The sequence below is a fragment of the Dreissena polymorpha genome, chromosome 4 (genome assembly GCF_020536995.1).
Source record: "Dreissena polymorpha isolate Duluth1 chromosome 4, UMN_Dpol_1.0, whole genome shotgun sequence".
In the NCBI taxonomy this organism is placed as follows: Eukaryota; Metazoa; Mollusca; class Bivalvia; order Myida; family Dreissenidae; genus Dreissena; species Dreissena polymorpha.
In genome coordinates, this window is record NC_068358.1 from 117,180,298 (window position 1) to 117,195,863 (window position 15,566).

General features: G+C 37.6%; 1 long non-coding RNA gene across 1 annotated transcript; it reads right to left on the reverse strand.

Moving 5' to 3' along the window:
• Positions 1–3,984: 3,984 nt before the first annotated feature.
• LOC127879754 (uncharacterized) lies at positions 3,985–11,604 on the reverse strand. Its single transcript, XR_008049230.1, has 3 exons — positions 11,481–11,604; positions 7,913–7,982; positions 3,985–5,942 (listed from the first exon to the last, which is right to left on the reverse strand). It is a non-coding gene; the product is annotated as an uncharacterized LOC127879754 (long non-coding RNA).
• Between the last annotated feature and the right edge of the window lie 3,962 nt (positions 11,605–15,566).

Consider the following 15,566-nt stretch of genomic DNA (forward strand, 5'->3'; position numbering starts at 1 on the left):
CGTTCAGCTTAAAAATTATATTGAGCGACGAATGAATGTAACAAACATTGTCGATGATCATTATTTTGAAACGATTTACTCCTGAATGTACCTTATTTAAAAAAAACTAATACGGGATACAAATACAACGGACACTTTACACATCGCATACCATATTATTTGTGACACTACGCCTGCTGCACAAAAGGGTCAGCGTGAACATGTGTACATTTTATAGATTTCACAGAGTTTTCCAATATGGCCGTCGCCCCCGGAAGACTTGTGGGTCGGTTCATGGGGGAAAGTGCGAAATACAGGAGACGCCCCGTTTCAGACACGACCCTGGGTATTTATAATGCCCAGCACCTAGTACATGGCACATCGGTTTAATCTCGCATGCAAAAGACGAGTTGTTAGATTAGGGTTAAGAGGGTGATCGAATCTGCGACCCTCGAGTCCTGGCTCCAGTGTATATCCGGTCATTGGTTAGTGTGTTTCGAGGGGTAAGATTGAGTTGTCCAAATTGTAGCGATCCGGATTATAACTTTTGAGACTAGATACATGGATTGGACATGTTCGCTGCGCGAATAACAGGCGGTCAGATACCACGTAAATCAGCAATATATTTGTCTCCTGTATGTCATTTTATATCATTAAGATGTCAGAGACGGTCTCTGTTATTGCCAAAATTGGAGAGGTTTAAAAACGTGCGAACCCATTTCTACAAAGATCAACAACAGCGGAGGAACAATTATCCGTAGTAAGCGATGTCCGGATATCGCCACGTGTCAGGCGAGCGTCCTGGGCAACCATACTATTCTTGTTTGTGTAGTATTAAACTTGGGTCATTTTACGTGTGTAAATGATGTATGGATATGTCAGCGCCGGGTGTGTCTGTCTTGACAATGTCTAGGCTATGTTTGAGTCTGGGTCCGGTGGGGTGGACTGCTAGGTTACCAGGTCAACTCTTTGACAGATCTTGTACCTTGGATACTGGTGAGCTATCCATCATTGCACTTTTGTTCGATATGGAACTTAAACATCCTAAATTATGGCCGCTTTTTGCAATAATTTGTATGAAAACAATTACTCAAACTTAAGCATTATAAGTAATAATGCTATCGTACTATCGCATTGTCGCCATCGGACTATCGCGTTGTCACATGTTTTAATGTGTAACCACGATGGCCCTAACGGTATTCCGTAGACAACTGCCCTGTTTGTATCATAACTAGGGAGAGAAAGTCAGGATATTCGACATTGTTGGATTTTGCAGTATATTTGAACGCAAATGTAAGTATCCAAACTACATGTCTTTTAAAATAATAAGCAAGGAATTATTCGACGTTATGAACTTTTTCAGTTTATTTTTTTCTCAAAGGCAAATGTCTGAACTACATTCCTGTTAAAGTACTGGGTAATAAGCAAGGGATAATTCACGGATGTCCTGTGAGTACATTTAAATTCTTCCGACTGAGCGAGTCCACTCATGACTTGTGTAATTTAAGGGTTATGACTATGGGTACTGTGACGAACTATTTTCAATGACCATCTTGAAATTGGGCAATTACTTTCAGTTTCGGTTTGGAGCTTAAGGAATATACGTGTCTTTATTATGGAACAAATAAATATGTCAGTTGATATAGTCACTTACACGTATCCCGAGTGTCGTGGGTTCGAGTCTGAAAGTAACCAGATTTTGTATAAATACGTCGGGATTATTTTCAGGTGTGGTTGAATCGCAAACATTTGCGAAGATATATGTGGCTTAGTATACAGATGTCATTATGAACCGTTACGACTCTCCCGACGCTTCCGAAGAGCCAGGCCTCGCGCAGATGCGAATCATGCTGCGGATACCTTCAACTAATAATTTACTGATGCATATCGGCGCCTTACCCTTGTAATCGCACATGTCTATGATTATGCAAGCTTGCGTTTAACAACGTCGGCTTCAAAACGCATAAGATATACAGATACACAGGTAATGATTGCCTTCAACCATTGATGATTGATCAATATAATAGAGATTAGTGCCTCGAACGCCGAGACGTTAATGAACAAAACGTGTGTCGGTGGAAGTGGCTACATTTGCTGTTAAGAGATGGGGAATTGTAATCAGTATGCCGTTTCATGTACAACACGGATTATGTGATGAATAGAGCCGAAAAAGTATTCAATCATCATTAATCATTAAATTTTAGAGAATGCGAAACAAATAGAGAACAACATGAACAATGATTTTTACAGGCACATGGATGAAAAAGAACGTTTTCCTTTCAAGACGACTTTGATTTATTCTATTTTTTGTTTAAATGTTAATATTAACGCTTTTCTTTTTTGTCTTTTTCTAATGCTGGAGAATTTTTTAATCTCCTATCAGCAAGCTAATATCAACACTCCCACAACCGCCACACACATGTTTATTTATAATTTATTAATTATAATTAAATATAATTAATATATAATATATCGGCGACTCGAAAAATTTAAAAGACCAAACGGCGATTGACTCGCTCCATTCTGTAACGTAGTGTCCACCTTCCGCGTGGGATCTTCAATTTAAACGTTTACAGGCGCAAAGTATAATTCTACTTCCCGTTAAGAAGTTAAGGTGGGGCAATATTCCACGTTACGATGTAAGGGGGGGGGGGTGTCTGGAGTCATCATGGAATCTCCCGGTCGGTCGGTCAATATTTTTCAATAGATTTATCATCCTTAGCTAAAAAATACAGAAACTGTGCCCCATTTTCAATTTCCATTTTTTTAGGCATTCTATGACTTTATGATTTTACATATACACTAGTAGTAATATGTGAAACCATAAGGTCCACAAGTTTTATATTTGGTAGATCAAATCGTATAGTAGTCCTCTAAAACGTTTTGTTAATAATGCACCCTGGGTACACGATGACCACGCCCTGGTGATCACAAAGTTATGGATACTTTTTTTTTGAAGCCACGCCCTTATGGTAAAACATTTCCTCATATCTATGTTGACTTATATATCAAAATAGCTTTAAACACATTGTCTCTGGAACAACAGTGTACCATTTAGTAAATTACGTGTTATATTAATATCCATAAAAGTTGTCTTAAAACAATACCACTGTCATGTTCGTTTGGTTAAAAATATTTGTTAATGCCCAAAACCAATTGTTGCACAGCATGCCAAAATCTGTGAACAAGTCTCTTAAACAAACAACGTGAGTTTATTATGTACATGTCAGAATTTATGAAACTGTTTAACAATTTTGTGGGTTTTATTTGTACCCCTCCCCAACACTGATTAACTGAGGATGTACTGTAGTCGGTCGGTCGGTAGGTTAATGGTTAACTGAGGATGTACTGTTGTTGGTCGGTCGGTAGGTTACTGTTTAACTGAGGATGTACTGAAGTCGGTCGATCGGTAGGTTTATGTTTAACTGATGATGTATTGTTGTTGGTCGGTCGGTAGGTTACTGTTTAACTGAGGATGTACTGTAGTCGGTCGGTCGGTACGTTAATGTTTAACTGAGGATGTACTGTTGTTGGTCGGTCGGTAGGTTACTGATTAACTGAGGATGTACTGTAGTCGGTCGGTCGGTAGGTTACTGTTTTACTGAGGATGTACTGTAGTCGGTCGGTTGGTAGGTTACTGTTTAACTGAGGATGTACTGTAGTCGGTCGGTCGGTAGGTTACTGTTTAGCTGAGTATGTACTGTTGTCGGTCGGTCGGTAGGTTACTATTTAACCGAGGATGCACTGTAGTCGGTCGGTAGGTTACTTTTTAACTGAGGATGTACTGTAATCGGTCGGTCGGTAGGTTACTGTTTGACCGAGGATGCACTGTAGTCGGTCGGTCGGTAGGTTACTGTTGAACTGAGGATGTACTGTAGTCGGTCGGTCGGTAGGTTACTGTTTAACTGAGGATGTAGTGTAGTCGGTCGGTTGGTAGGTTACTGTTTAACTGAGGATGTACTGTAGTAGGTCGGTCGGTAGGTTACTGTTGAACTGAGGATGTACTGTAGTCGGTTTGTTGGTAGGTTATTGTTTAACTGAGGATGCACTGTAGTCGGTCGGTCGGTAGGTTACTGTTTAACTAAAGATGTACTGTAGTCGGTCTGTCGGTAGGACTTAGCAGGGTTGTCGATCGGTCCGCATGACAAGTTTGTGGATATTAATAGTTCTTCATTACTGAAGCGATTAAATTGAAACTCGAAATATGCCATCACCATAAACTGCACATTATAAGTCACTGCTTTCATATCCAGCAATCCACACGTTCGAGTTCATGGTCTTGAATTCGCTCTGGTTTATGTTGAAGCAATACACGTTCTAATTTTGTGGAGTAAATATCTTCCTTATTTCTCCGTTCTCAAGCAATCGCATTTAAACTTAAGTATACCATCACCATTATGTATGGATGTGAAAGATGCAATAGACACTCAGTGATCCATTTATTTCTGAGTTATGTACCTATTACATTAGCAACGCGTTTGCGTTCCTTTCTTGCGACAAAACGATGCGGATGTATTTTAGTCACGTCAGAGGGGGTAATCACGTGATAGTCAAGATGGCGACGTCCAGACCGAGACTGTTATTTTTCGCCGTTTTTTACCCTTTATTACTTCTCTTTATTTATTAAATGACGCTCACTTTCCAGCCATATCAGTAAAAAGGTGATTAGCGTTTATTTCGTATTTAAATTCGCTTTATATCTCGTCTTTACTCCCCGCAAATTTTCTTAATGGAGCCCTAATTAGGTCATCCCGCTAAGAAATTTCGCACCGAGTTAAGTCGAGATATAGAGCGAATATTAATATGAAATAAAAACCAGTAAAGGCCTCCTCACACATAGGCGAAAGTTTCCCGACGTCAACTTGCGTGTACTGGCGAATAAGACTTCAGCAAAATTCGTTCTCATTATTATATGTACGTTGCACATCGTTGGTGATGTTCGTATGGATGCGTTTGTGAGCTTTTGCGTCCGTTGCGATTAGTTCTGTTTGTCGAAAATTTAAAACATGTTGAAAAATTGTTGGCGAATAAAAGTTTCGTCTATCGTTCGTTAAAATTCGTTTCAATACGTTAGCCGATCGGAAAGTCTTCGCATAGCGTTCGTCAACTGGCGTTAGAGGTCGCAGCTCTCAGCTAATTTGCATATCGTGATTACTTGATTTGCATATCAAGCGAAAGAGGGCGATCCGAAAACGAATCTTTGCGATAGCTTGCGAACTTTTGCGAACTATAGCGAGGATTTGCGTTTTGTAGCGAATTGAATCCGACGCATTTACGCGATTTATAACGATAAGTTAACGTTCAGAAAACGAACGTATACGAATCAATCCGAAAGGTAACCACGATGAGCGAATCTATGCGAATCCATCTGAATAAAAGCGCTCCTAATTGTTTTAGTAGTTTGTGCAGACATATGCCTATATTTCATATATGTAATGTTGAAGTATCATTATTTCTTCGTCAAAATCGAAGATATACAACGCCTGAAACTGCAGTATGTTGCTGCTATGGCCAATCAAGAAGTAGTCCAGCAACAACTTAACATACACCGGTTTCTCATAGGCCGATTAAGGTGGAGAAGAGGAGCCAGAGCACGTATCTGGAGAAGACCATGGCTGCATTCCGGGAGACGGCGCAAACTTGGCATCTACGATCAGCTCATGGTTGAGCTTAGAAGAGAAGATCCTGGAACATTTAAGAAATTCCTCCGCATGCCTACTGAAATGTACGATGAAATTTTGGGAAGGGTTCGTCATCGCCTCGTGAAGCAACACACAGGGAGCCCTTGGATCCAGGGCTAAAGTAAGCTGCCACACTAAGTCACCTGGTTTCTGGTGTCCAGTACTCAGACATGCAGTATTCCTGGAAGGTCGCTGAGAATACCCTCTCTGTAGTGGTCAGAGACGTGTGTCGTGTTATATGTGAAGAATATGTTGTTGAGATATTGACAGCCCCCTCCACACCTGAAGAATAGAGACAACTGGCTGATGGTTTCCTCAAGAATTGGAACTTTCCAAGTTGCGTTGCTGCTATTGATGGCAAGCACATAGCTATCAGAAAGCCTGCCAGCTCTGGTTCCTTATATTATAATTTTAAGGGATTCTTCAGCATCATCTTACTTGCAATTGTGGACTAAGACTACAAGTTCGTATGGTGTGTTCTGGGTGGTGAGTATAAGTCTACATAAATTTAGCTGCATTATTTTGTAATTACATAAATTATATACATTAAGTGCTGTTTTTAATGTACAGATGTATACTGACAATTTCTTATAATTTTGTATTTTCAGGATACGGTTTAAGTGGAGATGCCAAGATTTATAATGAATCAGAATTTCTGGAGATGGTTCAGGATGGTTCCATTGGATTTCAAGACCCACAGCCCTTTTCAAATGACACCGTTTAAATGCCCAATTTCTTGGTTTGAGATGACGCTTTCAGCCTAAGCGAGAACATGCAGAAACCCTATGGACATAGAGTCCTGACGAGAGACGAAAGAATCCTGAACTACCGGTTATCCAGGGCTAGGAGTGTATCAGAAAATGCATTTTGGATTTTGGCCATCCGATTCCAGGTACAAGTTCCGCTATTAAGACCAGGCAAAATAGTGGTCTCAATAGCGAAGTGGTCTTAATATCGGACCATTTTCCTTCATAAATTAACCATCTGGGACTTGAATATTGTCGAAAACCGCATATTTTTTTTTAAATCTTCGAAGTGGTCTTAATAGCGGAACTTTAGTGCAATACCCTTTTTCAAAACACAATTTCATTTATAAAAGAAATGTTCACGTTAACTTTTAACACATAACAATCCTGGTCATATGTAATTTCAGATACTTCTCATAAAGATGAACCACAGCCCATCCACAGTAAGTCTGATTGAAAAGACATGCTGCATTCTCCACAACTTGATGCGGATCAGGTATGCCACCATGCAAAATGCACTGGTTGACCATGATGATAAAAGAGGCGATTTGATTACTGGGGAATGGAGAAGAGGTCGCAACTTGGAGGATACCAGGAATGTCAATATCAGGGGCCACAACACAGCTACCAAAAAAGGCTTGATTGTGAGGAACACTCTGAAGCACTGGGTCAACTCTCCAGAGGGATGTGTGCCATGGCAAGACAAGATGGTGCCACATTAGAGATTAAAATAAAGTGTAACATATTAGTGGAATTAATTAATAAAGAATATTGTTGTTTGTGTATTGGCCTTATAAAGGGAAGTAATAGTAATAGGATGACACGAAATTTACGCCAAATCTTTAATTAAAAAGACTTCATGAATAATCAACATGCATACATACGATAAAAAAATAACAAATACAGTGAATATATACATAATCTCACTGACAAAGTATTTACTTTACTGAGTACATAATGAAAACATCTCAGGCGTAATCGACATGCGTGCATTTACAATGAAATTAAAGAAACAAATACAGTGAACATCGAGTGACATAATGTCACTGACAAAGTGTCTAAGGTACTTCCCTGAGTACATTATGAGAACATCTTCAGGCGTAATCGACATGCGTACATATACAATAATATTAAAGAAACAAATACAGTGAACAGAAAACCTACACTTCAGTACTGACACAATAATATAACCATGTCAAATAAAGACTACGGAAGACTTGAACATACACCTAAAATATAATCATGACAAACGATAGAAACATATCGGACAAAAATAAGTCCATATCAAAACGCCCGGATGCAGAACCACCGTTTCGGAAATATTCGGCAGTATGCGCAAGGTTGCGCTTACATTCGTATCTTTACGCTCTTAATAGCTCCTAATCGCTAACCGAAAATCATTCGCACTAAATAGTTCCTCTACGTTCAGATGTCGTTATAATATTACACAATACAACACATTTTCAAACAATTTCGGCAATAATTCGCTAGAATTCATAAATTTACCCTTTTCGCCAAGCTTCGTCATATGGATTCGTCTATGTGTGAGGAGGCTTTAACTTTCTTCTTAATATGGCTGGAAAGTGAGCGAAATAAAAAATGATAATACAAATAATAAAGGGTATAAAACGACGAAAAAGACCTGCCTCGGCATGGACGTCGCCATCTTGTTTGTAATGTGATTACCCCCTTGGACGTGTACGACAGAAATCTAGTTGAAAGAGAAAGTGATTATTTAAAACGGTATTTATTAAATCAAAGTATTTATATAGCAACATATAAGCACACTTACGAGTACGTGAATCGCTTGATTATTAATCTGTATGAATAATACAATGTGGTTATTGACAATCAACAATTCCAATGATGTTAAAATGTATAAACAAGAAATTAACTGCCAATATATTGCATTGAACTGGTAAGGGCATTAGAATTAAAAGGAAAACATATGAATGGACATTTTTTGACTGACCGAATATCTTTTACAAATAAAATAAAAATAAAACCGCCCGCACGCCCCATTTTCTTTTCTTATTGTGGATGATATCATACAGATTACATTTCCCACTGCCTTATCCATTCACACGTATTAAAAAATGATTTTTAAGCAAGTTTGCGCTCTGATATTGTTTAACCTTTACCGTCAAAACTTGTATATATTGGTCTTGGTTTAGGGTGGCTGATTGTAGCAGCCGAGATTGGCGCCAGCCTCGCCATGATATAATATCAAAACTTGTATCACCATTATGAATTATGTTGAATTTGTGTTTTGTGTTCAAGATCGCTTTTGTTCGTGCACGTGTATACGAGTTGAATGGCGTCTGAACAGTTTGTGAATAATCTCTATTTTACTAGATTCCAGCAAGAGTACAAACAGATGTACAGGATTTGTATGTACCGTGCATAAAGATCAGTGCCATGCTACTATTTGCGAGCTACTGGTATATCACGGAAAATCGGTCTCTTTGACGTTTTTTTGTCTGGGTTCGAGATTTCCCCTCACCTGGGTGTATATGTCACGTCGGATTACAGGAGGAATGCGCGTACAACAATCGCACAGCGAGAAAAGAGCAAAACGTTATTAATGGTTTATGCAACATATTCTGAAATATTCTACCGGTAAGTGAAATTAAGACCTAATTTATGTATAAAATATGCATTGCCGTTATTGTATTTACGCAAGTCTTAAGATACTATTTTGTATCTTTAATTAACGAAGTACTGTTTTGTACTTAGCAGCATTCCAAGAGATTATGTACCTGCATTTTCGGCAGAATGTTGTCCCACTTCATCGCCCTTGTAAGAACTCTAATAGTGACTTTCACCCAGGTATGCTACATTCATTCAGTGATGCAATTGATAGGACTAGTAATATATCGCTACAAACACGGTGAATGCCAGAATGAAGTTGGAGTATTATAAATGGCTGTTAATCTGGCTAAGTAGATTATACCAGAGTCGTTATTTCAAATGAACTACATTTAATCACTGTCTATCATCACCACCGGAAATAGATAACCAGCGAAGCGAAATTAAACATCACGCAAGAGGTAGTGCTCGTGCAAAGAATAAGTTTTGCCATTTTTATCGCAAACGTTTTTAAAAAAACTGTGTGACAAATTAATAGTGGACATATCAAACTTATATCGTAAGTAGTTGGGAGTTCTTTATAAATACATTCGAGTGTTGAAATAGCTACCTGGTACCGAAAATTAAGTTCATTGGGACATCTTTTTTCCTTTTGTCTGAGGAAAATATAATAATTTTGCCGAATTTTTCAATGGTGTGCAAATAGAATTATAGAAACTATCGGTTTTTGCCAGCTTCAGCCCAAAAATAAAGTTAGTATGCAAATGTTTGGCTAAAATATAAACTTCGTTGTGTACGGCGAATAGAACCTGACGTGTACGGCGTATAGCAAAATAGAATTAAATTGTGTACGGCAAATAGTTTTGAGTTTGTAAGGAAAAATAAATGAAAATTTCGCAAATACGTGACCATCTTGGTATACAACAAATAAATACACTTATATTCTTTACGATGAGACCGTTTATGGCCAAAGAATACGTCTGATGCATTGTTGATATTTTTTTTAAATGCTTTGTTTTACGGGCACCTTCTACATAGAGAATAACAGGTTACTGTCCTATCTTTTTGTAATATATCAGGCAAGGCTTAGAATAATATATCGGCGAGGCTTGCCGAGCTGTTATTTTATTCGTGCCGAGCCTGATATATTACAAAAAGATCAGACACTAACCTGTTTTTCTGTTTATCATACCTCTACGTCCCCGATTTTATAGAAATAACGAAAAAATCGCTATAAACAGAAACATAGGTTACTGCCCGATCTTTTTGTAATATATCAGGCTGGGCGCGAATAAAATAACAGCTCGGCAAGCCTCGCCGTTATATTATTCAAGGCCTTGCCTGATATATTACAAAAAGATCAGACAGTAACCTGTTATTCTCTATAGATCAGGTAGATATCAATGCGGTGTTATGATAAATCGATCGACCATTGTTCAGTCCGTATTCTAGTTTAATACGATTCTAGTGTATTTCATCGTAGTTTCAAAATCAAGATGAATCGATAAAATATTTACTAACAAGTGGATTCCAATCAGGATTTTACATTCAACTTGGCTGACTTTCTGTTCACAGCGTTTTAGCGTTCAACCACAAAGTCAGCACATGTATTTATTTGGGGGGGAGGCAAAAACAAAGTTTAAAATTAAGATTTATACATCACTAAATCGGGCAAAAGTCCGACTTTAAGAACATATATGTACATTGAAAAAATATTTTCTTAAAATCATTTTAATTTGCGACAACTTTGGCCAATACGCTGCAACTATTCGCCGTACATTACTTTAACTATTCACCGTACACGACTTTTGCCATAAACAACTATTCGCCGTACACTACAGTTATTTTAATTTAATAGATTTCCGCGATCAAACCAAGACCAGAAATAGCGTTTAGATGGTATATATTGCCTTTAAGAATAGGAAATCAACGCCATACCCGATGGCAAACCATGTTATCATGTAAGAAAAGCTGTTTTCTTCGAGAAGTTCCAATTTCAACCCGGTACCAAGCAGTCATAAATTTGTGTAAATAACGCTTCATCAATACGAATTGCAAGATAGATACACATTTTTAAACAGATTAATCTTTCTGTAAGATGCCTAACACGCACTGGTTATCCAGGAGCGAGTTATTATTAGATATTTTAGGTAAATACTGACTGCACTTCATGGATGGTTTGTTTACTTTCGCTTCGCTGGTAGTCTATTTCCGGTGGTGATGATAGACAGTGTTAATGGGCCTGTAAAAATGAAGTAATTGAAAATACCATTTTTGAAGGACCTGCATGAAATTACACAAAGCTATCTATTTTACAAGTTTTTCAGAATGTTTGGCTGGCTCGCTCAGTTGGTAGAGCGCTGTACTACTGATCTGAGGAGATGTGGCTGGGCCACATAACTTGTGATGGAGTTTGTCATGAAATACTTCTCAGTCATGGCAATAAATGGTCATACATGATTCAAATAAGGAAGTTTCCACCTACTGTCATAACTATGCACCCAGTGCTGGTAAACCAACAAATCACAGAAAACTGACTGACTTTATCTGACTGAAATAAAACACAAACACAAGCGAACAACAATTATAATTTTATTGGAACATAGGTCTATTTACAGTGTTGTGTAATAAAAGGAGTTCACTAGCAAATCAGGGTTACGTTTTGGCTAAGAGTGGTTAACTCCCGTATGTAGTTTTTCGATGACGGCATATGCGGGAAGCCATCCTGGTTGTTATACATGGGTTTTGAAAAACAAAAAAAAAACTACAACATCAACAGTCCAGAACGAATACCCGTATTAAAAAATTAATGTGTACATTTGAAGACATATGTATGTTTTTGTTTAAAGATGTTAATATGTTCATCACTACTACACGAAACGACCGGTTACTGACTTTCTTGTATATAAAGTAAACATATCATATGGTAGTATATGATCAGCGCATTATATCATGTCAATCATAGACGCAGTCTTAAGGCGTCGCTTTCCATTAGGAGACTGTTACAACAGAAAAATTGGGTCGCCAAATCGAACTAATAACTTGTATAGTCCATCAGCCTTGCGCAAAATTGCATTCGGCAATTCGAGCGGACGAATTAAAGGTAAAACTCTGATGAGCTATATAAGGGCACACAGACATTTATAAATGAGCCGTGCTCTGTGAAAAGAGGTTTACTGCATGTGCGTAAAGTGTCGTCCCAGATTAGCCTGTGCAGTCCGCACAGGCTAATCAGGGACAACACTTTCCACTTTAACTGGATTTTTGCTAAGAAGAGACTTTCTTTAAACGAAAAATACCATAACATCGGAAAGTGTCGTCCCTGATTAGCCTGTGCGGACTGCACAGTCTAATATGGGATGACACTTTACTCACATGCATTCAACCCCCTTTTCACAGAGCACGACACAAATGTGTCGAAGTCTTTGAAGCATGGCCAGTTTTCAAAACAAACTATATATGGCTCTGTGGGTAAATTTGAATAAAACGGCCCAACTCATTCATCAGTTTTGCGTCAATATGTATGAAAATACCAAGCTATTGAATTCTCAAGTATACAACGATGCTTGTAATGAATATACCCGACCGGATGATGAATGAGAACGATAAACTGCGAACAAGAATTTGTATGCGCACACAAACTTAAAACTACTTTGTAGCAAAAGAAACACACACCTCTCGGTTTGTTGGTTGTAATCTATCAAACCTTGTTTTGTTTGGCAAACCAAGGCATTCCGATTAATCAAGCGACGCCACGTCGTAAGCAGTCACATTGTAAACATCCCATGTGACACCGTCCCACGATTTATTAACCTTTTACTTGTTAAGTAATGGGAACGAGCGTGTTAAGTCATATAGATTTACAGAAAATAGCTGGTCTTTTCGTATAAGCAATTTAAGGCTATCCGTCAAAATCGAAACCCAATGAAAAATAATTTAATAACATTACAGCTCGCAATCGGCCGAATGTGTTGTTGACAAACCTATTGAAGTATCGAATGTGAGAGAATTGCCAAGCACATAGAATTACGTAGTAGTCTAGACGTTGAAATTATGGAATGAAACGGAATGGAATGACATTGATCGTTTGATATTTAAAAAATCTCATACATTTAACATACACGGAAATAACCACTAAGATTTTTCCGACTGAAATACACAGTTGCTATTTTCTAATGGCTTTGATATAAACCACTTGCAATAAATGTAAAGCCATTTCAAACGGACGAATGTAAAACATTTAACTGATTACAGGTTCGACTTCTAAATAAATAACTTTAAGACAAAGTTTTCCTTTATTTATTCTGTAACAGATGTTATGTCTGCATGGGATTCATTACTGCAGTAGACCATCCTGCAAGTGGTACAAAAGCGACCAAGATTAATTCCTTTAATAAATCCTATTTTGTTTCTTAATATTTATTCAGTTAAGTATAGGTTATTTAAGTAAATAAAGATAATAAATAATTTGAATAGGCTTTTACTTAATAAAAATGTTGTATCGTTTTGATTTAGAATTTGTATATAAGAATTCGTATATTCTTATGCCGTTAGTTTTTATAAATTGTTATTTGTTGTTGTTGTTGCTTTAAAAAAACATTGCACATGAATAGATGCATTGCTCAAAAAGAACTTAAACGCCAACTAATGATTTAGACATTAATTTAACACAAACTTACGCTTATATTCGAAGTGTGTGTAATTTAAACATGAACGCCTTTGGAAATATTTGAAACAAATGTTTGCACAAAAAAACATTATTATATGTTTCATTCAATACTGGACCAGTTTGACAACATTGGTACGTATGTATATACTCAGTTAACAACCATGCATTAAGAAAATATTCTCAAAGTTTTCTAGTTCCCACTGAACAAAGGACACACATACCCTAAGTCTTGTATGCCGCTTCTTGATCTGAGCGGCACTAATTAAACTTTGCACGAAACAGTACGTTAGTTAATTGGCCCCTGTGCTTAAACCCTTTTTACAGTAATTAAGGTAGGCCTACATTGTCACAGAAGGCTTTATATAACGCCTTTCACAATTCCACGATATCGTCGCACACAAATTAGGCGCGTGTTATTTTCATACTGGTTCTCCACATTTCTTTTACTTCTAAATGTCATCATCAACAACAGCATCACCATCAACAACAACAAGAAGAAGAATAGTGATCATTTAATAATAATCATAATCATAACATATTTTGTAATATCACCATTATCTACAAACTGTTTCGCTTTTTGCATTATAAATCACTTGTAAACAACACATGTTCGAATCATTTTACATTGAATCATTTAGTAAATATGTTTCGTCTGAGTTTCGTTTCCGCCTGAGTCGGGCCCATGCCAAACACACATAAAGGTTTTCAACGTCATGTTTCGTATGTGAGTCTGGTGACCCTTAAACAAATAAACTTTAAAGCTTTTATCGCCACTCGACATCTCTCTTACTTCTGATGACAGCGGGGCAGAGTTAATGGTTGAAGAAATGCATCTGCAACGAGATGCGACAAGTGAACACATGTTAAAAAACACTTATTGTTGGCAGTTAACATTGTTCACATTGTTGGGATGTTTTATCTACCATGATATACGTACAGTAAGTATGACAGGGGCGTGACCTGACATGTCAATAAATTCAGTTTCATAATTCACTTGCATGTCATCCTTTTAATCATTTCATCCGAAAAAATGACTGCTTGCAATGTATATATTAAGCGTCAAGTCGTCAATCTCCGGAAAAAAGTTTCATATCAACCGTCAGTTAACACGCACCACAACATTATGAGTTTTAATTTGTATTATAAGGCTGATAAATAAGCTACACACATCATGGTACCAAAAAACCGCATATTAAAACAAGTATGAACATGAATCACTAAGAAACAATATGCACACATTATACACGGACTAACGTGTTTAACATTTTCAAATGCACTAGAAGGAAAGAAAACTGTAGAAAATATCTAATTGTAGTTTTATTTCATGTAAAGCGCGAGTATCAGTTAATTGCACGAATGAGCTCAATAACGATCGAGTTACGCATCCGCATGGTACTTAATTTGCATTTTTCGCGTCCTGATATCCTGCCAAGTGTGCCATTTTTATTTGTGCGCGTTAGCTCACAAATAATGCAGACCGAATTTTGCAAATCAGTATGCCTTAGCTACGCTAGGAACCGTAACCCATGACTGCCTGTGTGGATAACTCCAGTAAAATTTAGCTGACGACAGTATGCCACAAGCGTCTACTCTAACCACGGCATCTGCCTGTTCTCACTGGTACAGTACATAGTGTGTATTTAACAGCTTGTAAGACAACGTTGGCTAGTCTAGTGTTTATCATGGAAATCTGTACATATTGGCTGCTTTCAGGGAAAACGTGGCTTAATGCATGTCAAATAAGATTAGCCTGTGCACACTGATTAGCTGTATCAATGATTTGAACCCCCCCCCCCACAAATTACGACCTGTGCTTTAAGACACACTCTTTATAAATTTCAAATGGTTGTGGTCATTTCAAACTTGCGATATAAAAAGCTATAACATAATTTTTAAAACTGA